A 27,754-nucleotide genomic window follows, 5' to 3' on the forward strand; every position below is an offset into this window, starting at 1 on the left:
ACTGTTCTCCTGGGAACACTCAAAGCTTCAGAAATGGTTTTATTTCCTTATGCTGATCTATGCCTCAGCACAATTTTAATTACATAGGTCTACAGAGAGATCCTTGGATTTCATGGCGTGGCTTTTGTCCTGACATGCAGTGTGAATTGTGGGACCTTTTATGCACTTGATATGCTAAGTGATGTTCAGTCAGTTCCGTGTGCCACAGGTAGACTCAAGTCAAGTTTTAGACACATTTCAATGAATTAAAGCAAACATGATACACCTTACCACAATCTGGAATGCTACCACAAAGTTCTGAATATTTATATCAATGAGAGATTTTAGTTGTAAAGTTTGCAGTCGACACAACCGTAGTTGGTCTCTTTTCCAATAACGACACATCTTCCTATCAAAGAGGGGGGTGGCCGTCTTGTAGAATGGTGTTCTTGTAACAACTTGGAGAAGTGAGAAATGAGGCTTAATTTCTGCTGACAAGTCACTGTCACCTTTGCAAATTAATGGCCAGACTGTTTCTGTGGTTCAGTCGTTTAAATTCCTGGAGACTACTTTCACTAACACATTAAAATAGTACAAGCACATCACCTCCATCATCAGGAAAGCCAGGCAGAGATTGTTCTTCCTACGCCAGCTGAAGAAGCTTAGCATATCAAGGCAGATATCAAATTTTTACTCATCTTTGATAGTCGATTGCAGTAGGTGATTTATTCAACTGAGAAGTCTGGGGGACTACACTTCGTGTGTGATTTTGGGCTATACAAAAAATTGTATTGTATTGTATTTCATGTTTGCACCAAACCAAAGTCAATTCTGGCATGTTACACATATTAGCAATAAAGTGCGTCTGATTCTGATTGATGGACACGAATGGCAAATTTATCAATTTTAAATTAAATCTACAGCAAAGAGTACAGAGTACTCCACTATATTAGCATTTTATCAAACAGTAACTTGAGTATGCTGACAAATACATTATGTGGCAATAGTAAACCATCAAAAGTGATCAAGTGTACGCTGGAATCCATGACCATGACTGAAATGAGGACAGAGTTTTGGAAAATTTTTGGTGTGGTTAAGTTTCTGATTTTACAAATAGTAATAAAATAAAATATGTACAGTCACACATGAGCAAGTAAGGGGCAGCCTACGAGCTTCACGAAGTGCGGAAAAACACAAGACGGGGTTATGGGACAGCGTATTAATGCCTTTCTCTTTTCTTTGCCAGGAAACAAGAAGACCCGAGACCTGAGAAACCGTAGCCTGACACGCAGAAGACAACAACAAACTTGCACTTCCGCATTAACCTACTGTCCACCAACAATGACGTTCTTCCCGACTCCCCGCTGATATCCTCACTCCCGGCTCCATCTGATGATATCACCATTATCCGATTCCCGGTCTGTCAGTCTCATTACCCTACAGCTATTCCATTTCCGGTTTCATCATATAAATCTTTCCCTTGAGCAACTGTTCTCTGCCTCCAGTGTTGCTTTTGCTATGCTCATGACCGGTACTGCAGTGCTAACTTCTTGCCTGAGTACTGTACACTATATGGGGATGGTTCCCTAATTCTTAACACTGGTTTCTGTCTCTCATTTATCATTCAAATTATTTAGAAAAACGTACTACATATCAGGTGAAATAGATAAAGGTTTTGCTTTGCCTGTTCTACTCAGAAATATCAGATCTGAACCAGTATAAACTAAGAAATAGGGACCTTTATATGTATTATCATGCTAGGACAAAAACAAGTCTGACATAGCCCATGGGTGACAGTAAAAATGTAATTTGGTAGATGTTTCAAGGACATAAGGACTTACCCAAGAGGTTCATCAAGTAAGCACAAGGATAACAGAGAACCTGAGGATCTCTATCATTCCATCTACCTAGAGACTATGCCAGATCAGAAACCAAATGAAGTGCCCCTTGCCAATGTAGGCCCAGTGGGTGCTTTGACTCTTAGCAGAAAGAGCTGCTATCCATCCAGATTGTATTTGGTATGATTTGCCTCCCTCATTACAGTTTTAGGCATATTAAAAATCTTAAGTTATCTATAATTGAATTTCGGCTCATTGAGCTGTGTGGTAACTTCACTCGCCACTGTGCAAACAAGAACAAAATATACTGCCTGAATAAAATGGCATATCAATCACCCGGTTTACCAAAAAAATGGAGATACGTCCCCACATAGACACCCCTCTTCATTCTCTGCACATCTTTATCATGTCTAGTTGTGGACCTGGTAGGCCGATTCCAACTTATTCTGCACATTTCTTCAAACATCTTTCACTGACCATTCCTTCCTTGTAAAAGCAAAAAAGGTTTTATTGGCTTTCCTAAAACCTCTGCCTATGTCAGTAGACAGGAAAGTGCTTTGAGGACAGCTGATGTCATGCTGATGATGGCAATAATTCACAGAAAATGTCTAAGTGACGCATCAGCAGCCTGCCAGGCACATATCTCATTTAGGAAATTATGGGATTGCACAATCGAAAATGGCATTCAGGTATGCAGCTCGTATTTTTAGAAGCACTTCACTTTCAAAGGCTTTTAGCATGCAGGCTTGAATTTGCCAGCTACCTTAAAGCTTAGAAACCTGCATTGATTCATACAGCCATTCATTGTTGGGACCCCTTTGTTCTTGAAATCATAATTTTCATGAAAAATAAGCAATGTATTACATGACTGGCAGAGCGGCTGGTGCTACTGTCTCATACCTCCAGGGTCTTCATGATGACTTTCCATGTAGAGTTTGCATGCAGCCATGTGGATTTCCTTCTCTAAGCATGAATCATTGGAGTCAGTTCAATTCCATTTGATGTTTAATAAATATGAAAACCTTTCTGAAAACGTGTTTCCATTTGTCATTATGGTCTATTGAGTAGATAATTTATCCATTTAAAATTAAATCTACAACACAATTCCAAACTCGTCTTCGATTGGTTAATCAATGACTGTCTGGTATGAGAGGCTATGATCATAATGGACTGGCTTCTGGTATGAGGGGCTGTGGTTAGGATGGACTGACTTCTGGTATGAGGGGTAGTGGTCAGGATGGACTGGCACCCCGTTACCCGATAAGTATCTATCTATCTATCTATCTATCTATCTATCTATCTATCTATCTATCTATCTATCTATCTATCTATCTATCTATCTATCTATCTATCTATCTATCTATCTATCTATCTATCTATCTATCTATCTATCTATCTATCTATCTATCTATCTATCTATCTATCTATCTATCTATCTAATACCACAATTGGCCTTGATTTCCTGGAATCCTGTAATGGAAAAAGTAGACTGACCTCACAGAAGGATGGAGAGATGTTCTCAAATGGACAAGTGGATCTGAATTCGCAGTTTAAGCTTTAAAACAAGAGGCTGCAAGGTGCCAAACCTGAAGCAGTTAACAGACAGTATGACTTGAAATGTTTCTCGGTACACACTGCACCGTGAGTACATGCTAGACGAGAGTAGTACTGTATGTGTGGCTACTGGTGAGAAGCCAGCTCCTGATCTTTTTATGTCATTTGGATCAGATATGAGTTATGCCAGTTGCTTTATTAATTGCTGCGTAAAAATTAAGTTTCTATCTTTCAATTTGACATTTATGATTCAAATACAACAAGACAAGAGAACTGTGCAAAAAAAAAAACAAAAACAGTGTGAAACTCACAGTGCTGGTGGTTTGACCATAATGTTAAATAAACTTGCATTACAAACCTCAAGAAAGTTTTTCAGTCCTCTTTATGGAAAAGGGAAACTGTTATTAAAATCATAAAAAGTGATAAATGAACTTGGAATGGCAGGATCTGTGAAAGGCACTATATCAATTCACAAGGTCTCAGTTGCCAGCATTGGCCCTTCAAATGACCTGAGCCAGTCACTTGCTGTTTAAGAAGTCACATTATAGAAATTTGGAAACAACTGTAAAATATCCATAAAGAGGAGCTGGAATGGCACAAATCATGACAGGCACTATTTTAAATCATAAAGTTCACTTTCCACCTAACTGTGTGGCCATAAAAAAGTCGTCAGCCTGTAGAAATCTACCCATCTATTCATTTTCCTAACCAGCTTGTCCAGTGGTGGTACACAAGGCAGCTGGAGCTGCACAAGGCAGGAACAACACCTGAACTGGGAACCAGTCCACTGCTGGGAAAACACACAAATACACACATTCATGTCAGGGGCCAGTTCAGCAGCACAAAGCCACAAAACCGGTTTATCTTTGGACTGTGGGAGGAACCTGGAGCACCTGAAAGAAACCCACACGGACATGGGGAGAGCATGCAAAACTGCCATTCTGCCACCCCTAGAAGTAAGGCAAGTCCTTGTCAGTGATCTCATAGTCCATGGTAAGGTGGTGTCAGGAGAGGGGCATGAGATGGACAGGCTTAGAATGAAAATGTGAGCGGAAAACCACAAGCCCACCACATCTAGAATTCATTTTTTAATTAGATGTGTTTCAAGCATTTAAGTTTTTCCACTACATAAGTCATATTATGGAAATTATAATAAAAAAAACACTAGTATTTGAAACTTTCACATTGTTGATCTTTGAGGTATATTCAAATATAAATGATAAGTCAGTTATAATCTATCTATCTATCTATCTATCTATCTATCTATCTATCTATCTATCTATCTATCTATCTATCTATCGGTTCACCGACAAAAGCGCGATAGACATATGCGCCCCGACAAACCTGCTAACTGGTTTTCGACAAAATTGCGCCGACAAAATCGTGAGAGAGGCCAAGAGAGTGGGATGTCCTTGTTGCAATTCCTCCTACATATGCAGGGCGTGATCTTAAGGACTATCTGAGTGCCGTGCTGATGGCATGCCGCGTCTCATAATATTGACTTCTAAAATAAACATTATTATATATGCTTTAAACTAGTAATTCATATTTAATGAAACTTTCGCGATTTTGGCGGGGAGATTTTGTCGGCGCGTTTTAATCGGTGCCATTTTGTCGGCGCGCATACAGTATGTCTATCGAGCAAATGTCGGGTCACACTATCTATCTATCTATCTATCTATCTATCTATCATTGATGTTAGAAGGGAGGACAGGCATCCTGGCTGGGATAACGGAGGGTTTCATAACTGACCAGGAGGCCATATTGGAAGGCCCAGGAGCAGGTCATTCCCTCACAAGGCAGGTGGCAGTGTTCTTCAGGGCTAAACCTGATTAGGACACCCCGCAGGGTTGCATGGGAAATGGAGTCCAGAAATGCAACCCTGGGTCTTTGGGAACAGCCAAAGGGCACTGTCTGGGGAGATCTGCCCTGGTTCCTGCATGACCCAGAAGTACTTCACATGACTTGGAGAGGAGACCGGAAGCAGCCCCTGGGTTGACTTTAAAAGAAAGCCTGCTGCCTCAGTTTGATTAATTACAGTTAAGAGGCAGCAGGCAACACTCCCTGGAGGAGAGAAGTCGAGAGAGAGAAGAGAAAGGGCATTTAAGTCTGTGTACTGGCTCTGTTAATTGTACCATTGCAATTGTGTGGATTAAAAATGAATTATTCAAACCTGGAGTAGGGGCAGTACGGTGGCACAGTGGTAGCACTGCTGCCTCACAGTTAGGAGACCCGGGTTTGATTCCCAGGACCTCCCTGCGTGGAGTTTGCATGTTCTCCCCATGTCTCTGTGGGTATCCTCTGGGTGCTCCGGTTTCCTCCCACAGTCCAAAGACATGCAGGTTAGGTGCATTGGTGATTCTAAATTGTCCCTAGTGTGTGCTTGATGTGTGTGTGTGTGTGTGTGCGCCCTGCGGTGGGCTGGCACCCTGCCTGGGGTTTGTTTCCTGCCTTGCACCCTGTGTTGTTTGAGATTGGCTCCAGCAGACCCCGTGACCCTGTAGTTAGGATATAGCGGGTTGGATAATGGATGGATGGATGGAAACCCGGAGTTGTGTTAGGTCCTGTGCATCTGGTGTCTGGGGGCTCAGTGGCACCCTCTACTGTTCACACTATCTATCTCTCATATGGTATGTTTCCTGTCCATCTGTCTATTTTTGTGAGTGAGGAGATTGCTGCTTAAGAGAAGAGAACCAATTATAATAGTAATCCATTAAATAGGTGACTTTAAGGGCTCACTACCTATCTATTATATAGTGCCTTTCATACAAACTTACTATAACTGTTATAAGATGCCTCTCATATCTATCTATCTATCTATCTATCTATCTATCTATCTATCTATCTATCTATCTATCTATCTATCTATCTATCTATCTATCTATCTATCTATCTATCTATCTATCTATCTATCTATCTATCCCAAGTTCAGTTCAGTTTAGAGCTGTCTACTGCCTACTTATGGTTCAAGATGATAAGCTCTACAAGCAGTACCTGCAAACTGCTCTACATAGAGTGTTAAGTGGTAAATTCAATATATGATATTATCTATCTATCCATCCATCCATCCATCCATCCATCCATCCCACCCACCCACACACCCACCCAGCCCAGCTCAGTTTAGAGCTGTCTACTGCCTACTTATGGTTCAAGATGATAAGCTTAATGCCATCTGCCCTACATAGAGTATTCAATTCAAATGGACTTTGTGCAGCAGCAGCTAATGAACATTTACTGGCCATAAACAGCTCATCTTGATAAAAAATTCTACACACCATCTTGCAGGGGTATCCTGCTAGTTCCTTAGCTTCACTTATTAGGGAAATGTCTGTTATTTTGAAGTAAAACAAAAAAAAAAACTGTTTTGAAGGAAAACACTTGTTTTGTGGGCATCTGCCTTTAATTTCTAGTCTTACAACACTTTTATTTTGAAGCTCGGGCTCTGCCTCCTATTTTTAGCTCTCAGTTCTTTTTTATCTCTGAGCACTTTGCAGTGACTAGGGTGTGAATTATGCCCCATGAAGCGCTGCTGAAAATTCATTCAAGGGTAATGAGAACCATTTCAGGAAGAAGGCTACCAAAAATGAGGCATGTGTGCTGCATTACATAAAGCGTAAGCAGTAGGAGGGTTTGATAATGGAGGGACAGACGGATGAGTGGTGTGATGGGAGATCAGCCCCACTGCCTAAGGACTACACAGCTCGTTCTGTCTCTCTCTGGGTGCATTCTATCTGCTGACACATGGCTCCATTATGTTTCTCAATTACATAATTGGATCAGTTCCTACTAGCTAGTGAGATGTTTTGAAGGACATAGACTGATGCATTCTGTGCCATTTAGCTGTTACTTTATTTTCTTTGTAAATTACTTCATGCTGCTATTCAAAGCTAAGAGCAACGACTAGGCGATGCATGTTTCTGAAAGTCTACTATGCATCTGATCCCTGATCCTCACTCCCCTCTGCCCTTCTATCAAACTCATCCAAACAATTCTTGACGTGAAAAGAACTGCAGACTTCTGAACATCTTGAGCCAACTCAATGTTTAGAAAAATGGATTGTTAACATGTACTTCTCAGTGACGTTAATTACTGCATGATGATTAAGCTCATTTTGATCAAGCTGAAGAAGCAACAAATTACTTAACGGATTAAAATAGATTGATTTTCTTGAAATTAATTAAAACACCATTAAAATACCCGTTATATCAGCACAACAGCAAGTTGTCTTGGACACTCAGAATAGCTAGTTCTCGTTCTTTCTAGCTTTTGGCGGAAAGTTTACAAACAGAAGATAAATGTCCTCGGAGTGCCTTTACACTTTTCATACAACGTGGTGATCATTCAAATCTTTGCTCACACGTTTTATAAATTTTCTTGTCTTATGACGTAGCCAACTAACCAGCATTTTTTGTAGCCTGTGTCATGCACATGCACCTCAGGGAGAGCTTAAAAACTCTGGTGGTGGTAATTACTTGCCAGTCCACAAGGTGGAGCTGCATTCTAACACTTCTCCTCTTCCTACCTCTGCAGACCGGATGATTGACAGCCTCACCACCTCTGACATCACTCTTGGTGTCTGTCCTCCTTGGACCCGCCTCTTCCTGCCATGTTTAACTGGAAGTGTCGCCATCTTGGATCATCTAATTTGAGACTCGCATTCTCAGAGATGTTCCTTTGGCTGAAAAGCTTTATTATTTTTTGCCTTAACAATATACAGGGTCGCAGGGTCACCCCAAATATTTAATCTTTTTCCTCTGTTATTAATAATAACTTTATTTATATAGCGCCTTAACATACCTTAGCAAGGTGCTTTCCACAGATTAATTAACAAACAAGATATACTACATTTACTTGGATTATTATCATTAATAAATGCTATGATAATTTCTAAAAATTCAAATGTGAGCATCAGTAGGCTTTGGACCCAAGGAACCAAGTCACTCGAACTATTTTATAACATTTCAGTAATTATTTACCGCTTTGATGCTGATCTTTCTGATCATAAAATAGGACATTATGAAAGCAAACTGACGTGAAGAATTCATAATTATTTGCAGGATTATGGTATTTGAGGGTTCCTCTATTGGGCCTCTTTCTTTGGAACGATTTGGCTCAAAAACAAATCATCACATCGTCATCTCAAAACAAGTTCAACTTTCGAGTTTGGTATTTTTCTGGCCAGCCATTTTAGCCCCAGACCATCCTTGAGAAACTATGACACAAAGACACAGACACACACCCATCACCGAGATATTGATGTTTTCGGTATCAGGAACCCTAAAACATCGAGATCTGACGAAAACTGGAGATCGAAATTTTTGCAGAATCTGAAGATTTTGCCCCTCCCCCCATAGATAATGTGTTATTGCGGGGGAGGGTGCAAAGCAATAAATGGAAGCATAACACATAATACATAATCAACCAGGTACTGTTAAGGAAAATGTAACCACTACAGTCTCAAAGAAACCTTCACGCTTATCAGAAGAAGGTTTTCTAATTAAAATATGTATACATGGCTGACAGGGGCGGCACGGTGGCGCAGTGGTAGCGCTGCTGCCTCGCAGTTAGGAGACCCGGGTTCGCTTCCGGGTCCTCCCTGCGTGGAGTTTGCATGTTCTCCCCATGTCTGCGTGGGTTTCCACCGGGTGCTCCGGTTTCCTCCCACAATCCAAAGACATGCAGGTTAGGTGGATTGGCGATTCTAAATTAGTGTGTGCTTGGTGTGTGGGTGTGTTTGTGTGTGTCCTGCGGTGGGTTGGCACCCTGTCCAGGATTGGTTCCTGCCTTGTGCCCTGTGTTGGCTGGGATTGGCTCCAGCAGACCCCCGTGACCCTGTTTTCGGATTCAGCGGGTTAGAAAATGGATGGATACATGGCTGACAGTAGAACACTGTCATTTCCAACATTTCAACATTTCCAACCCGTGACATCCTAACACAGGGTCACGGGGGTCTGCTGGAGCCAATCCCAGCCAGCACAGGACGCAAGGCAGGAACAAACCCCCGGGCAGGGCACCAGCCCCCCTGCAGGGCAAACACATACCCACACACCAAGTACACACTATTGACAATTTAGGATCGCCAATCCACCTAACTGGCATGTCTTTGGACTGTGAGAGGAAACCCACGCAGACACGGGGAGACCATGCAGACTCCACGCAGGGAGGACCCGGGAAGCGAACCCTTACTGCGAGGCAACAGCGCTACCCACTGCACTGCCCAATAGAAAAACCAGATCTAATTAATTTATGTAAAAATAAATACACACGGTGCATATTTACATTTTACCATTGGAGTACATGGCAGCCAACTGAGTAGAAACAGTTTGATGTTATTAAAGTTAATAAAAAGATACGAAAGCAAATAAAACAGTCCATAGCGGTTTTGGTTGATTTCGGGTGAACAGTAGATGGAGTTCTTGAGTCGTGAATATGATTATTTGACCAGCTGACATGGAGGAGAGGAAAACAAAAAACTCTCACAATGGGCCATAAGAGAAAATGAAACCTCTGGTGGGCCGTGGTCTGTTACACTACTTATTCCATCTGTGGTTTACCAGGGGTCCCAGCCTGTCTCAGCAGCTTTAGGTAGAAATAAACCAAATGACTCTAAAAATATCCTTACAGCAGAGGTAAAAAGCATCAAGTGCACTGCGCTGTGGTTGTGTTAAATAGAGCTTAAAAATAGATCAAATGATATGCTCTCCAATGTTCCATTATAGTAAAGAAAAGTAAAATTTCCAGACCTGATTCAAAAAGGGATTAAGAGCACAAACAAATTGCTTTTAATGACACTTGGAAACTACCTTTTTTGCCAATGTAGAAACCCCGACCCCTGTGGAATGACTTAAAGGCCTGTCCCATCACAGGACACACTCCTCCATTCTTACTCATGCAGAGACAATTTTAACTTTTCAGTTAAACCATCTGTAGGAAGTGTGTGTGTGTGTGTTTGGGGGAGATCATGCAGATGTGGGGCAAAAGAGAAACACCACCCAGAACAGTGTTGAGCCCGGGGCCACATGAAAACAGCATCGGGAACGAGTCTTATTGTGAGCTGGGAAGAAGTTTAAGATGATAGATGGTTCAAGTCCTGGATGTCAATTTATACAAAGATTTTGGGTACAATGACAAGACCAGGGGCCAAGAACCTAAAAGGAGTATACACAGTGTGGCTATCATTAACCACAAGTCCAAAGCCATCAGCTTTCAGTGTCCAAATGTTCTGGAGCTAAGGAAGGTGAAAGACGAAAACTGGTTAATTAGTTACCTAGTTAGTACCTACTCGTACTTCCAACAGAGGCTAATCTGTGACTTTGAACAACAAATATTTAAAAGGTACACTTTAAAATGGTTCTGTTAGGCTGGGAAACATATCATTTTTTTCTGAGCACTGCAAAAAAGTTACAGCTCTTCTAAGGACTGGAACTGGCTGCCAGCACCCTTCACTTATGAGCCAATCACACGTTGTCTACTTATAGTTCATTCACTGTAACAAAAAACAAATACAACAAGTTCCTATTCACTGTTCTTCAAAGCTATTTTAGTAGTGTAATGGATGGCACACATAAGATGGCATCCCAGCCAGAGTTGAGCAGGGACACTTACCCAGCTGAGAGGCCAGTGTAATGGAAGAACTGGGAGAGATGATGACTGGTGAATATTTTCTCCTCCAATACAATAGATGGTGGAATCCCTGGGCTGTGGTACCCATTTGAGTGTTTCATGGGTGCCTCCAAGGGGTGTTGCATGGGTTTACCACCCCAACTTCATGGGACTGCCGCCTGACCAGGAAGTGTTTTCAACAGACAATGTCCTAGCACAGGAAATACTCCTGGGTCTGAGATAAAAGAAGTCACTCCGCCTCACCTCGGGGAGTCAGAGTCTTTTCTTGATGCATCTTGTTTAAGCTTATCTTACATTTTCTTAGATGACTTCTTATCTTGCCATGTTGTGTCCTGTCCTATCGTATTTTGTTTTTTGTGCCTTATCTTATTTTGACTTTTCTTGACTTATCTTGTCTTACACTGCTTTACCATTTCTTTCCTTGCCTTGTCCTACCTTATCTTGCCTTACCATGATGTTCCTAATCTTACTGTAAGCTGTTTTATGTTACATTATGTTTCTAACCTTATCTTTTCTTACTGTACTTTAGATTGTATTTGCCTTTCTATTCCCTTTCTTGTCTGGTATTGTCTTATTTTTTTCTTATCTTCTCTTATCCTTTCTTAGCTTTGTCCTATCTTTTCTAGTCTTATTTTGTCATATCTAGCTATGTTTTGACTTGTTTTATCTTACCATGTCATTTCCTATTTTTTCTTTATCTGATTGGATCATGTCATATCTTCTCTACCTTCACCTTATCTGGCCCTGTCATGTCCTGTTTTTTTTCTGATTCTATCTTGTTGTCTCTTATCTTGCCTTGTCCTTTCTTTCCATATCTTCTGTTGCTCTGCCTTTCCTTATTTTATCTTTCCTTACATTGTGTTCTCTTATATTTTCCTGCCGTGTTGTATGTCATACAGTGCCTGTGCTATGGTTATTTTGTTCCTTAGGCCAAGCTTAGTAATGCGCCAACCAACTGTTCAATGGCTAACCCAAGTGGCTGGGTTCTCCCACCTTATGATCTGCACGCTCATCTTATTCAATCTGGTCTTTTCCTTACATTGCCTTGTGCTCCCTAGTCTTATCTTGTCTTATTTTTCTTAGCTTGTAGGTTGTCTTATCTTTTCCTTGGTTTGTTCTTTATCTGATCCTGTTGTGTCCTATTTTTTGTTGCCTTATCTTGTCTTTTCTTGCATTATCTTATCATTTTGAATCCTGTCATGTCTTGTCTCATCTTATTCTATTTGAACACATCTTATCTTATTGTATCTTATCCTATTGTATTTTATTTTATCTTATCTCATCTCATCTTATCATATCATCACACATCATATTATATCATATCATATCTTTTATTTTCTGATATTATCTTATCACATCTTATCTTATCTTATTTTACCTTAACATTTCTTATCTTAGCTTATCTAAGCTCAGCTTATCATGCCTTAACTTATTTTATCTTACCTTAGCTTATCTTAGCCTAATGTTTTGTTATCTTATCTTGTCTTATCTTTCTTTATCTTGGCGTGGCTTAGCATAGCTTAGCTTATATTATCTTATCACACCTTTACTTATCTTAGCCTAATGTTTTTTATCTTGTCTTATCTTACCCTATCTTATCTCTTCTCTTATCTTATTTTATATTATATTGGCTTAGCTTAGCTTATCTTAGCTTATCTTATCATGCCTTAGCTCAGCGTTTCTCCACCTTTAAGTATTTGTGACCAGAGTTTTCATAACAGTTTTAATCGCGCCCCCTTAACATTTTTTTGAAATGTAGATGCATATTTTATTATACCTACTTAACTTTTATCGACATTTATCTAACTCTATATTTATTGTTCTAGTATCAGAATGTAGTTTAAGTTAATTTGTTTTGGTTTCAACAGATGTTTTTTTTCATATTTTTGATTCTTTTCTTTTTTTCACATCTTTGCGCCCCACAGGTTGAGAACCACTGCCTTAGCTTATTTTAGCTTAATTTAGCTTATCATACTGTAACTTATCTTAGCCTAATGTTTCTTATCTTGTCTTGTCGTATCCTACCTTATCTTTTATCTTATCTTATCATATATTTGTCTGATCGTGCCTCTTCCACTCTTATCTGATCTTATCGTACCTGGTCTTATCTTATCTTGTCTTATCTTGCCTTGTCTTATCTAATCTTATCTTGATCTTGGCTTGCCTTGTCTTATTTCATCATATCTTGTCTTATATTATCTTGACTTAGCTTATATTAGCTTATTGTTTCTTATTGTCTCTTCTGTTCTCTTATCTTTTCTTCATTTCTTTTATCTTATCTTGCTATAGCTTTGATTTAACTTGTCTTACCGCACCTTATCTTGGCTTATCTTGTCTTGTGTTATCCCGCCACATCCTCCTTTATCTTATCTTAGCTTTGTTAATCTTTTCTGCTGTTGTGCTCTGTTATTTCTAATTATATGTTATTCATTTTAAAGTGTTTCAAAACATATCTATGAGGAGTGTTGATGGAGATTGCCCAAGGTACCCTAAAAGTATAAAGCTGTCCCTAAAGGGCTCTTTTCACCAATGGATACATGAAAGCTTTTTGCTGAACTTGCGTACAGTATATCATTTTTCAAAAAAGAGAGTATTCTCCAAACCTGAGATATCCTTAATCTGTCCTAAGATGATATGCTACATTCATGAATTACAGGATTACTGGATAAGTGTATTTTAAATTGCAGTCAGGTGGAGTTAAAAGAAAGAAAAAAATCAGCCTTTTTCATATTGATTTACTGAAAGATCAAATATGCAGAAGATCAAAGTCAAATGCCTAAAGGTATAAACTATTTTTTTTTGAACAGAAGAAAAAGCCTATTGAAATACTATAGGATGAATTGTCATGTATATAAACTATTCACTCAGGGTCCAGAATCTGATGCGTCACATCCTACTTATTTGTGAGTCATACAACGTAATCTGACACTGAAATGTACAAATTAAGTGACACCACTCAACCCAAATGATCACAACAGGCTTATGTACAAAGAGCAAACAAAGAATGTCTTAGAAGCATGACAAATCTAACAATGTGCCCATTGTCATATGACAGTTAAATAAGGGTGCATGCTATATAAACAATGTGTCTCTTATACAGTATATTTCAGGTGGCACTGGCTTTATTGTACATGAGCTGCAAATTCTGGTCAGTTATTCCCTTCTCTTTGCACTTTTTTCCCACCTTCTAGCTGAGTGCTGGGATTGTGGTTCCCTCCATTAACATACTAAGCCTGTCCATCTCATGTCCCTCTCCTCAACTCACCTTTACCATAGACTAAATGATCCCTGACAAGGACTGGCCTCGTAAATTCTTCTACATAGAATGAGGGCATAAGTATCCTGAGTTCGCCCTGCAGTGGGCTGGCGGCCTGCCCGGGGTTTGTTTCCTGCCTTGCGCCCTGTGTTGGCTGGGATTGGCTCCAGTAGACTCCCGTGACCCTGTAGTTAGGATCTAGCGGAATGGATGGATGGATGGATGGATATCCTGAGTTACCACAGTAGATCACCCCCTGGTGATCTGTGGTACTCTTTTACCATCTATGATTTTATGATTATGCTCTCATAGATGTTCTTGGGATGTCTGACAAGCTTTCCAATACACCCAAGCCAGAACAGAATGTGTCCAGAACACATTTATATTATCTGTGAATATTATACATAAAATCAGGTGTTCCTTTGAACTTAATGTATTTTTTCGCAGTTGGCAAAGCCTAATTGAACTTGACTAATTGTTTATGCTTCTGTCTAACTGTCCATCTAACAATCGGAAATCATTTTGTTGTCACATATAGCAGAGTGTTAAAAATATTCCATTAACATTTTAGTGTACAGAAGATAAAACAGAATCTTCAATTATCTATGAAGCTGTTTGAATCTTACATTCTATTCAAATTAAGCAATTACTTATGTGAATTTACCACTAACGTTAACTAATTAGTATTGGCTCTGGAATTGTTAATGAAGTGCTCCTCGGCCTTGACTTTGTCCTTGCCCTTTAGTGGCCTCTAATTACCCGTTCACTAATATGAGTGAAATGGCACATCTCCGGGTCTTCTCTTACCTCTTGCCACCTTACTGCCCCTTTCTGCCCTTGGCGAAACTTTGCTGGCTAGGCAACCCGCCAAAGTAGATAAAATAAAGCGCAGCATTAACCAGACCGCACAAGTCAAGGTAAGCTTCGTAATCTGCTATCCTACATTCCAGAGTCAATAACCTTGACAAGAAAACTTTAAGAACGTTAACGTTAACTGACAGGCCACAGCAGCACAGAAGGCTTTTTTCCATGTAATTGTTTCTTAAATTATATTATCAGATTTCATTCCATTTGTAGATATAAAGGTTTTGTCATTTAATTAAAAAAATCATTTAGCTTTAAGAAAAAAGTTTCCGAAGACAGAAATGTTAATTTAATGCAAAAAAAGTTATGCTCCGTAATCAAGCATTTAAAAGCACAGACAATCTACAGTATAGCACAGTACTTGTCTATCTATCTATCTATCTATCTATCTATCTATCTATCTATCTATCTATCTATCTATCTATCTATCTATCTATCTATCTATCTATCTATCAGTTATATGGTGCCTTTATCTATCTATCTATCTATCTATCTATCTATCTATCTATCTATCTATCTATCTATCTATCTATCTATCTATCTATCTATCTATCTATTGTGATATTTGGCCGGCTTATCATCCCGGCCAATACCCCCATGCCGCCAGATGGAGCCCTCCCTGCAGTATGGAGGTGCCCCGAAGATCAGCAGGGAATCATGGACGATGTAGTTTTTATCCTCAGCCCTGCTGGATACCTCAGGGGCCGCAAGAGGGTGCTGCAGGGAGGACCGAGGACTCATTTGGGCCCTATGACCAGGAAGCTCGTCATAGGAAGAGCGACGGGCTTCCGGGCTGAAGAAAAGAACTTTTACCTGACCCGGAAGTGATTGAGGATCACATGGACTGGGGATTGAGAACACTTCCGGGTCAGGGAATATAAAAGGACTGTGGGAGCTCCCAGATGGCGAGCTGAGCTGGGTGGAAGGGTGGCAACGCGTCTGGGAGCTGGAGGATTGATTTATTGAGTATTGTTGTGATTTATATGAGTATTGTGGTGGAGAGTGTGCTTTAAGCACTGTGGAAATTAAATAAAGTCAACTGTTGGACTTTTACCTGGTGACTGGAGTCGTGGACAGGGGTTCAAGGGAGCGAGAGCGCCCCCTATCTATCAGTTATATAGTGCCTTTCATATCTGTCTATCTATCAGTTATATAGTTCCTTATCTATCTATCTATCTATCATATAGTGCCTTTTCTTTCTGTATACTTTTGAAAATTGCGTAATTTAAAATTTCAAAAAGCAAAAAATAAGCCTGCAATTAGTAATTAGGAAAAGTATGTAGAAGTGTGTGTATGTAAGACAGACATTTCAGTTAAAAGCTGTTATATTCCCTAATCATGTCAACTGTGCACGTTATGATGGACTAGTGACCCTATAAATGTTTAACCTATAAAACACTCCTTGAAACAAACGCCACTCACAAGAAGGGAACATTTAATGGAAATAGAACCAATTTGTCTGGAGTCCAGAATTTCTTATAATTTCTGACAGTTATACACAGAGTAAGAATAAGTCAGCTGAATGCCCTCTTCATTGTTTTCCTTTATTAAAAAGTTCAGGTTTCCAGTATTGGTGCCTCATCTATGATAGTCTCTGTCCCCCATGAACTGAATTAAAAGTGTTCAGAAATGGATAGATGGATGGAAGGTGGCCTTGAGGTGTGGTGTTGATGCTCCTAGTGTGCCATTTGCTGATCTGCCATTCCAGGTGTTCCCTGCTTTAGTATCCTGTCCCTCAGTGTCAGTCCAAAAATTAAAAATGGGGTCTACAGAGTTGCTCCTGCACTGTTTTGTTCCTCCTGAATGTTTTAATCAGGAGCCACTTATTGATATCCATCCATCCATCCATCCATCCATACATCCATCCTCTTCCGCTTATCCAAGGTTGGGTCGCGGGGGCAGCAGCATAAGCAGAGAGGCCCAGACTTCCCTCTCCCCAGCCACTTCTTCCAGCTCTTCCGGGAGAATCCCAAGGCATTCCCAGGCCAGCCGGGAGATATAGTCCCTCCAGCAAGTCCTGGGTCTTCCCCGGGGCCTTCTCCCGGTTGGACGACACCTCACCAGGGAGGCATCCAGGAGGCATCCTGATCAGATGCCCAAGCCACCTCATCTGACTCCTCTCGATGCGGAGGACTTATTGATATTGAAGCACTTATTGCTCAAGACAACATTTTTATACTTTAAAGATACTCATTTGGGATTCCCCAATCAAGAATTCATTGTTTTTACTGGCTCCTTATTAACAATAAGATGTAAATGACAAAGCTTGTGTCCATTTCCAAATGTGTGTATTCATCATGAATTATCTTGTTTAATAAAATATGTGGAAGAGAATAAAGTGAAGGACAGAGCATTCGCCAGCCTCTTCAGGCTACAAATCAATATAAAAATGAGCTGACACGTCAAAATGAACACACAAGCAAGCCCTAAAATTAAATAAGACCAGTTATCGACAAGACTTGGCTTTCTAATTATGCAAATGTTTTGGAGCATAAACCTGTCCGGCCCTCCAGGACTGGCTTTGAAGACCCCTGTTTTCGAAGCTCATGACAGATAGGTGCTGCCATCACGTATTCCAATGACATCAGTCTTTTCCTGGATACATTTCAATGTCATTAACAAAAGCAGCCTCTGCCATTGTGCCACCCAATAATAATAATAATGATGATGATGTAATTAGCATGTGAAAACAAAGAGAACACGCTAACTGTACAAAGAAGGCGTCCCACAGAGGACTCAAACACAAAACACAAGTGAGGCAGCATTACTCCCGCTGCACACCCCTACAGCACCAAACAGCAATATCAGCATCAAACAAGCCTGGCAATGACAGCTGAGTTCAGTTTCCAAAGCTCATCTGTCCGTTTTCTATGCTCGTCCAGTGACGTGCGGTGAAGTTCATGGCTGGTGAGGCACGGACTCAGATTTACAAATATAGGAACCCAAAAGAGTAGCTTATTCACTATTCAGTTGGCTGGTTATGTTTCTTATCTCATCAGCATCCTTTACACGCACATAGATAGCTAAGGTACATACTTGGATGTTACATTTATAGCGGCAAGAGAGAGCGGAGAGTGCACATTTGCTCAGCATCCTCCATGTGTTCTAAATTTGCCGTTGCAATTCTTCAATTCATACTCATACAATACAAATAAAAGTAAGAGTGGTGTACAAAAAAACGGATTTCAATTTTGACCTTAATCGAAACATTTAATTGTTTTTAAAAGCTTTTAATTTCTGATGCTTCAATCAATCTCAATACAGACTGTTCAATAAAAGGATAACAATAAAAACAAAAGAATAATTTATTTAAGGTCAAAATTTAGTTTTAAAATATTGAATTGTTTTTTTCTTAGTCTGATCCCATTTTTTATGTTATTGAAAACCATTTATGGTCTTACCTTTATGTGTAAATGAAATCCTTGTGCCTATCCTTCTCCACAAAAACTCCATCACTTTCTTGTAAAAGTCCTCCTTGTTTTCCTTTAGTTTTAAAAATCTTAGTCTTCCATTTTGGCAGTCAGTCGAAACAAAAAATAAATATAAATGGACTGCTGCAGTGCACTTGACTTTTTAATATCGCTAGCTTACTGGTGCCGAGAGCCTCTTTGTAAAAGAACAGCAGCAACGAGCTCCTATTGGGCTCACATGTGCCCCCTTCTGGTCTGCTTGTGCCTTTTCACTGCGGTTTTATGTCCAATCAGCAAAACTAAATATGTCACACACATTCATTAAAGATATTAGACAGACTGTGGAAAGTCAGGGTGTATAGTAAACGTGTCTGCAAACATTATATTGGCAACATACAGAGAGACAGCAACAGGCCAATTGCAGGCATCAACCCTGTGTGTGAGGGAGAGCGCAGTCCAAGGTGAGGTGAGGCTTGTCGTTGCCACACCTCACGTTTCTCCCCTGTATTTGATCAGGAAATTTGCAAATTCAGCGATTTTGACTATAAAAATGATCAAAATTATTGGAATCATACAGAAAACAAAATTATAGCACAGACCACTGGACAAATTTATGTTATTATTATTAGTTTTTTTACATTTTATGATGTCCCTGCCTCCCCTGACCGCATGTCCCTGTGCTCATCCACCCATTACAAAGCCCACTTGACAAGTTCTTCAAAGCAGAAGGAATCAGAGCCTACCTAGGACCCCAACTGAAGATCTTTCACACACACACACACACCGCAGACTTAGGTCAGTCAGTCAGTCATTATCCAACCTGCTATATCCTAACACAGGGTCACGGGAGGCAATCCCAGACAGCACAGGGTGCAAGGCAGGAACAGATCATGGGCAGGGAGCCAGCCCACCGCAGGGCACACACACCCACACACCAAGCACGCACTAGCGACAATTTAGGATTGCCAATGCACCTAACCTGCATGTCTTTGGACTGTGGGAGGAAACCCATGCAGACATGAGGAGAACATGCAAACTCCATGCAGGGAGGACCCGGGAAGAGAACCCAGCTCTCCTTACTGTGAAGCAGCAGCGCTACCACTGCACCACCGTGCCACCCTCAGTCTCAAGTTTGTCATTAATTCAGCTTAGGAACATAAGAAATCTGCTGAACAAGAGACGAGTCAGTCCATCAAGCCTGTTTGTTCAGCTAGTTAGCCAAGCTGGTCTATCATCTCATCCGGAAATGTTTTAAAGGTTGTCAAGGTTTCTGCTTCAACAACATGTCTCAGTAGTTTGTTTCAAATTGTGTTAAGAAGAGCTGTCTGGCTCAGGTCCTTAATCTCCACTGGTGACTCAAAACAATTCTACTGGATGAACTCTTTTGAGAAGTTTGAAGGCCTAGATTAAGTCCCCATGCAGCTTTCTCTGCTTGAGACTAAACAGGTGTAACTCTCTGAGTCTGTCAGAGTGGTAGGACATGTCCTAAAGTCCCACGGTGCACCTGGTTGCTCTCCTCTGCACACCTTCAAGTGCTGCCATGTCTTTCTTGTAGCGTGGAGACCACAATTCTCCAGATGTGGTCCTCACTAGTTCATCATATAGTCCATCCCACAGTCAGCACTTCTCGGAGAAACGTATCAAACTGTAATTCCAAGAGAAACCCCACACATGTACAGGGAGAACATGCAAACTCCAAACTGATGTTGACTGATTTAAACCTTGGAGACTGAAGCTGTGAGGCATTTAGGCAGCAACAAAACAAGAGCAGTAAGAAGAACAAGAAGAAGAGACCTTCTTGCAAATGAAAAACAGAGTTACATTGCAACAGAAGCATGTTCATAGTGTTAGAGCTTGCAAAGCCATTTATTTAAATGCTGAATTGCTCGAATAAAGTGATGAGTGTGCAGTGACGAGCACAGATGACACTTGGGTCTCATTGCAGTCACCCCAGTGACTCTCCTTCCCATGGCCTGGCCTCCATCTCTCACACCAGGCCTCTTCAGGCCCGTCTGGAGCTGCCAGGGGGGAGTTTCCCATTAAAGATCTGGCCAAGTGAGTGACTCACTGAATGACTCTGACCCAGGTCACTTAACCACATTGGGCTTTGCTTTGTTCTGTCAGTGAGACATAAAAACAAGCAACTTCTTAGAAATGAAAAAGCTGCCATTTATTGATGAAACTCTCAAGTTCAAGGATCTGTCATCAATGGCAAAGATGAATAAAAGTATGAACATTTAGTAAAGTGGCTGTGTGGGTGGCCGTTTGTATGCAAGATTTGTTCATGCTGCACACACGTGTTGTCAAATATTCTTCATTTTAACATTCTGAGAAGAAAGAAATACAACACATGAGCGATCAGACATGAATGATCTGCCACGGTCCTGTACACACCTGAACATGGGAAAGGCGCTATATAAATAAAATGTATTATTATTATTATTACAGTGTACTGTGTATCTTATGCACAATATACTCTGAAATGTTTGTCACAATAATATATAATATAGAAATAATCCTCAAAATATATATTTAAGCTACATAATGACAGAAATTTTTGGGGTATATTGCAATGTATTTCATTTCCAAAACGGCTACTTGTCCTGCTGTTTGTTACATTTGCTTATTTGGCAGACACCTTTATGTAAGCCTACTAACGGCACCTCAGATACAACTGGTTACGCTTTTGTTTTCCCAATTCACATACGGGCAGGTGAAGTGACTTGCTCAGGGTCACACAGTGTCAATAGTAGGATTTGAACCCACAACCACAGGGTTTGTAATCCAAAGCCTCAAGATAGATAGATAGATAGATAGATAGATAGATACTTTATTAATCCCAAGGGGAAATTCACAATAGTAAAATAGTAAAAATGTGTAAAAAGTGTCCAGGGAGCAATTCCACATAAAAGAAAGTGGTAGAAGTGATCAGTGAGATAGAGAAAAATAGAGATAAAAAGGTAAAAAGATAAAGTCGTATACGGAGCTGCTGGAAAGGCTGCCACTCGGATGCGGCGCCGGAAATGAACCACTATGCCATACTCCCTGTCATTATTAGCTTTGTTAGCCACACTGCCTGCTAGGTCGCCGAATATACATGAAATATTTCTGCCAAGTTCATATGCCAAGACCTGGGCCATTTTTACGCATGGGCATGCTGGGCAGTTGCCAGAGGGCCCCACGAGCATAGGGGCCCCAGTGAACTGCTCGGGCCGGGGGCCTATAACGCTATTAAGACGGCACTGGCCAAGACAGCATCCCCAATGAAATGCCTCGTTGAGAAGCAGCCGTTCTCTAAGGAATCACTCAGCCCAGTAAAGTGCCATTAAAGAGCCCATATTTTTAAGAATGTGGGGATATGTTGGAACTGCCGATGTAATGTGCACAGTTTTGGAGATGTGGACAATGAGACCAGTAAACACCGTCTGCTGTTGCCTCCGCTCTTTTACTTCTCCTTGTATGAGCAGCTTTGGCTCCTGCCTTTCGGGATGTCTGAGCGCAGATCAGCCCCGCCCCCTTGCCTCTGCACTGCTCTGCTCTGCGCTAGTTAATGGCTGGATGGATTTAATAGGAGTAAGCAGAATAATTAATGATGACAAATTGTCGAAATACTAAACGTTTAAGTTATTACATATAAATATGTTAAACCAAAAATGTATGCATATTTTTTCACATTAGAACAATCTAGACGAGAACAGGCCATTCAGCCCAGCAAAGCTGAAGACAATAAAAAATTGCTGCGGTGGACTGGCGCCCCGTCCAGGTATTGCGCTTGCTGACGTCCAGCTCCAGCTGCCGACCTTACTCTGGATAAGCAGCTTTGGAGGGTGGCTGGATAATCAAACATGTGAACGAAACGTTTCTCTTGATAAAACGACAAGGTACTCTGCAACAAGTACGAAATACAATACCTAAAGCGACTTTTTCGTTTTGAAAGATGAAACGTAATAAATGTCGGAGAATCATTGATCACTCCAAACAACCTGACAGACCCAAAAAAGAAATAAAATATCCAACTCTTGACCCCACCACCACCACTTAGAAAACAGGATAACCAGGATGTCTGATTGAAACACGGCTGCCCCTCTTTGCTACTCAGAAAACCAATTAGCAGACGCGACGCAGATCGATTATTAAGAGCTCATGATCGGAAAATCGGGGATGAATTAAGAACAGTGTGGGACACGGTGTAAGGACTGCTGTCAAATTATTAAACCATCCGGCGTTTTTGTCCCAGTACTTCTCCGCAAACAGAAAGTTCAGCGACAACTCTAATGGCACTAGCGGACTCGAGGGCGCCCTGCAAACCCAGGTATGGACAAGGCAGTAACAAAACGAATGGATAACGGATGGATCAGGCGGGCCAAGAAGATCCTTTTTTATTTTTATTTTTTTTACAAGAAGGCTCAAAATAATAATATGAAAATAACCGTTAAATGGAGCGGGGGCGTTTCTAATGATTCTTTTACCAAATCCATTTCATGTTGTGCTACAGAAACACGCTGAATCTCTATTAATATCCATCCATCAAAAACCCGCTCTATCCTGAGCAGAGAAGCGGGGAAGCTGGAGCCTAAAACAGAGGGCATAGGGCGCGTAGAACGACAATCCCTGGCCAGTCCATCGCAGGACACACACGCACACTAGGGCCACTTCAGTTTCACCAATGCACCAAATTGGTATTATTATTACATACCGTTCTTAAAATTGTTTTGTGGTACGGTGCTGGGTGCAATACAGGAATTATTATTTTTACCAATAAAATTCAATTGCCCACAGTTTTATTCCTGAAATTGTATGGATCTTTGTGTAATTTTATACTACTACTACTACCGTGTTTCCCCGAAAATAGAACCTACTCCGAAAATAATCCCTAGTATGATTTTCAGGCAGCTCTGTAATATAAGCCCTACCCCAAAAATAAGCCCTAGTCAAGATCGTCAGCTGAAAAGTAAGGCGCCTAAGGCCAGGTATATACTTCACGCGATGCGATGCGATGAGCTCGAAACATCCTTTAAATTCCGAGGACACCTTGCCATAATATCTCTGAAAAGGATGTTTAATGTTTACATCCATCAATTGGGGAATGCGCCCATTCCAGCAGCATCGCGCAAGACAGAAACAATATCTCTGGACCGGGCATCAGCTCATCGCAAGGTGAACATAAGTGCACACACATACACTAGCGTCATTGTAGCTTCACCAAATCCTCGAACATTTATATCTTTGAATGGAAAACTGTGCCCACTGTGGAAGCCCACCAGGAGAAACATGCAAACTCCAGGCAGGGATCACAAGGGACGTGACTCCCTGCTGCGAGACAGCAGCGCTACCGCTCTGCCACCGTGCCACCCCATATGAGTAACTATTAGCAGTATTCTTTATTTAAACAAAGTTAACGACTTATCTGTAAAAAGTAACATACATATTTTAATGCATTTCGTCATGAAAGTGATATCAAGTATAAATCTAAGAACTGTAAATGTGCATAGAGCAGGGATATTATAAATTGAATGTGTTCTGTGTGGCGATGCTGCTTGCCGTTTCTGTCAACAACTCGGTCGGTTTTAAAATGACATTTACGACGCTCTGCTTTAATGATAAAGTAAACTAGAAGGTTAAAGTGATCATTTCGAGGTTAAAGCCGAAATTTCTACTTTAATCAAAAGATAAACATTTTCATTATGTCCTATTTTTTTCTCTGTGGCTCAAATACGCCGGCATATATTCTGATGGTATTGTAAAGGTGCAAAAAAAAAAAAAAAAAAAGACTGCACAGAAGATGGTGTGTGAGACTTTTAAAACGTATCTTGTCATTACTTTGGGGAATATGCGACGCTTGAATATAAAAACACCACGAATGCATCTGTATGTCGGCATTTTGCTTCGCCTGCACATCGAACCATTCATCAAACATCGAAGCGCGCACTTCGACCCTGGAGGATCCTAAAAGCGGCTGGAGCAGCAAGGAATTCAGGCTGAAATTCAGGGTTTGAATGTGGAGAGTTATGGCGATATTCCAGAAGAAGATATCGTCATAACTCTCCACATTCAAACCCTGAACTTCAGCCTGAATTCCTTGCTAATCCAGCTGCTTTCCACACCCCAGGAAAATAAGCCCTAGTGCATCTTTTGGAGCAAAAATTAATATAAGACCCGGTCTTATTTTCGGGGAAACACGGTACTACTACTACTACTAATCATCATTATCATCATCTATTAAGAAAATAAGACTTTCAACTGGTGTAAAAATCGATTAAAATGAAAAAAAAAAAAAAACATTTTGGAGAAAGGGATTTAGCACTCCCTAAACTGAATCAGCCGTGTTCGGTAATGGATAGATGGATGAAGGGACTGAGAGATTTAGAAGTAAAACAGAAATGTCACCAAATCTTTTAGGAGCGGATATCGCACTCTTTACTTTTTACATATCAGTTACTTTTGCTGGCTTCTTCAAGTTAGCGCATCGGTTAGTGCTGCTGCTTCAAGGCTCCACAAATCCGTGTTCGAATTCCGAACAGCCTGGCGCGTCCTATGGCAAGCAATGCCTGCTTGATTTTTGTCAGGGTCGTAGTTTTCAAACAGTCGTGCACTTTGGAGACTCTAAATTGACTCCCTGCATCTGAGTGTGGATGGTTAGAGGTATACGTTGTGGTGCACTGGCGCATGTCTTGATCACGATGTTGTTGGGACAGACGCGAGTCTCCTTTCACCGTTAGTTTGATTAGAAGCTGGAAGGATGAATGAATGTTTCCTTAAAGCTTACAGTCAAGCAAAATGACCCCTTTTATTGGGTAACTGAAAAGATTACAATATGTAAGCTTTCGAGGCAACTCAGGCCCCTTCTACCCTATTACTACTTAAAGATTACGAAATAACTGGGCAGAAAGAAAACTCGCCAGTGTTAAATTAACTATTATAGTGTTAGAGTAATTATTGTAAGTGTGCAGTATAATAGTGTTAGATTAATTATTTTAAGTGTACAGTATATGCGGAATTGAGTGGACCCCTATAGCGCATTAATTTATAATTTTACTGTGTAGGGGAGATTTTTCCCCTATCTATCTATCTATCTATCTATCTATCTATCTATCTATCTATCTATCTATCTATCTATCTATCTATCTATCTATTATATAGTGCCTTACCTATCTATCTATGTTCCTCGTAGCATAATTTGCATTTCAAACGCAGCAATAATAAATCACATTCTTATTTAATTTCCATTGCATGTCCCTATTAATGCTTCGAGCCGGAGTGTTCTGCAGCCTTCACTCGCTGCCTTTCTCTGTTGGATGCTGCAGCTGGTGAGTGAGCTCGCGGTGTTCGAATCCTGCATACACTTTATGGATGGATGAACTAATCTTAGCTCAGTGAAATGCATGTATTACTATTGCATTTCATCATCATCATTATTATTATTATTGTTATTATAATTATTATTATTATTATTAATAATAATATCATCAACAACAACAATAATAATAATAATAATAATAATAATAATAATAATAATAATAATAGCATAAAGAAACATAGACGCTCTTCCTAAAAAAACGCTAAGTGTAACATTTGGAGTTCATTTGAGGGAAGAATTGATTTCTATTATGGAACGCTTTAAATTAAATTAAGTCAACACAGTTTTGGCGAACCAGTATAATAAATCATTTCCGCATTTTCGGATTACGTGTTTTGTGAGTTAAGTAATAGCATTTTGATTTAAAGACCTGGAAACACACGCTCCCAGAAAGTAATAAAGTTACAATAAGTAGCGGTGCAGGGAGGACAAACACACAAAGAAAGTTAATTTATTCTAAATCACATTCTATAAGTAAATACAATGCCAGACGAATGACTCCTAAATTGTTGCAACGTTCTTAATAAATTTCAATATTGTAATGCAAATAATGACAATACAAACTTTGTAGAATAGCGACCTGACCAGAGGATTTCATCTGCTCCAACTACTCACGAAGTTAGACAGCGTGCAGAATGTAATTTTGGAAAAGTGGATGCGCGATCTCCAAAAAGTAACAACCAAAAATCACCAAACATGCCGCTTCACACTGACTGCACTTCACGTCCTGTCTGAATGGAGTTGTGCTTCGCATTCTCGTTCAGACTTTCTGTCTATCGTTCTTATTGGTAACTTGGTAAAGAATTCGCAAAGGTTCGGCAAAAGGCGCTATAAATAAAGTACAACTGGAAACGTCGTCAGTACTAAAGATCTTTATACAGGTAAATACTAAATATACTGGCAACAATTTGGTTAAACTTTCTTTCTTTCTGTTTGCGAAGAGGTCCGCCGAACTCTCCGTCCATTCTTCACGTTGCTATGCTTCTGTTTAAGGGTTATGTGCAGCAACAAAATTAATTTAGAATTTACATTTGTGTGAGAATAGAAGTACACTGATGATCACATTTTCTATCCAAAAAGCACGTCGCGACCCTCACCGGCATGCTTTGCTATGCACATTCCTCTAATGACCGCACATGCTGTTCGCTAGCAATACAACTCTCTACGATAAGTAAATTCCTATCCGCAGACCCCTAATCCTGTCTAAAGATCACAAGGACTCTACGCATTTATCTCATTACACCTGAAGTTAGCCAATGGTCCCCTTACCTGGCAGCAGCAGCAGCAACCAAATCGCAGAGATATTCCACGGAATCCAACTTGCTCGTTGTCCTGGTTTGCTCGGGTTAATTTTCCTTTGATGAAGAATGATAGAAGATAAAAGGAATTCAGCAGCTAATTCTGCAGGTAGGTATGAACCGTCACAAGTCGCCCCAGTAAGTTCTGAATACTAGGTTTTATTTTACACACTGCTTCTCGGGATCCCCCCGATCTAGCTTTCTATCTCAAAGTTACTTCTGTACACGACCTTCTAGCTCCTCCTGTACATTACACTTCCCCGCCCAATCCCTTCATTGAAGCCAACTAAACCTGATTCAGGTAGACCAGAGTGACGGAGACATCGTAAAGCAGCTCCTTAGTGACACCTGCTGGTCTAAATCGGTACTACAAAACATTACAGGGAGCGCACAGCTTCAGGCGCTTTCGGAAATGATCTGAACATCACAGGGTTCCTTGGCATCCGTGCCTGTTCCAACAGCAGCATCGGGTGTAACTTAAGAAGTAACCGTGGGGTGTACAACTGTCAATATCAGCACACGCTCTGTCACACTGACACCGACCATTATAAATGGGCCCGACTAATGAATGTGGG

At 40.5% G+C, this 27,754-nt stretch overlaps 1 protein-coding gene across 3 annotated transcripts in view; it reads right to left on the reverse strand.

Annotated features, from left to right (window-relative positions):
• Positions 1–27,378, reverse strand: part of edar (ectodysplasin A receptor) — a 238,365-nt gene extending 210,987 nt beyond the window's left edge. For all 3 annotated transcript variants that reach the window (XM_039743544.1, XM_039743545.1, XM_039743542.1), the window contains exon 1: positions 27,151–27,378. The gene's annotated coding sequence lies outside the window, so the exon portion shown is untranslated. The remainder of the gene's footprint in view (positions 1–27,150) is intronic.
• Between the last annotated feature and the right edge of the window lie 376 nt (positions 27,379–27,754).

The sequence above is a fragment of the Polypterus senegalus genome, chromosome 2 (genome assembly GCF_016835505.1).
Source record: "Polypterus senegalus isolate Bchr_013 chromosome 2, ASM1683550v1, whole genome shotgun sequence".
Lineage (NCBI taxonomy): Eukaryota > Metazoa > Chordata > Cladistia > Polypteriformes > Polypteridae > Polypterus > Polypterus senegalus.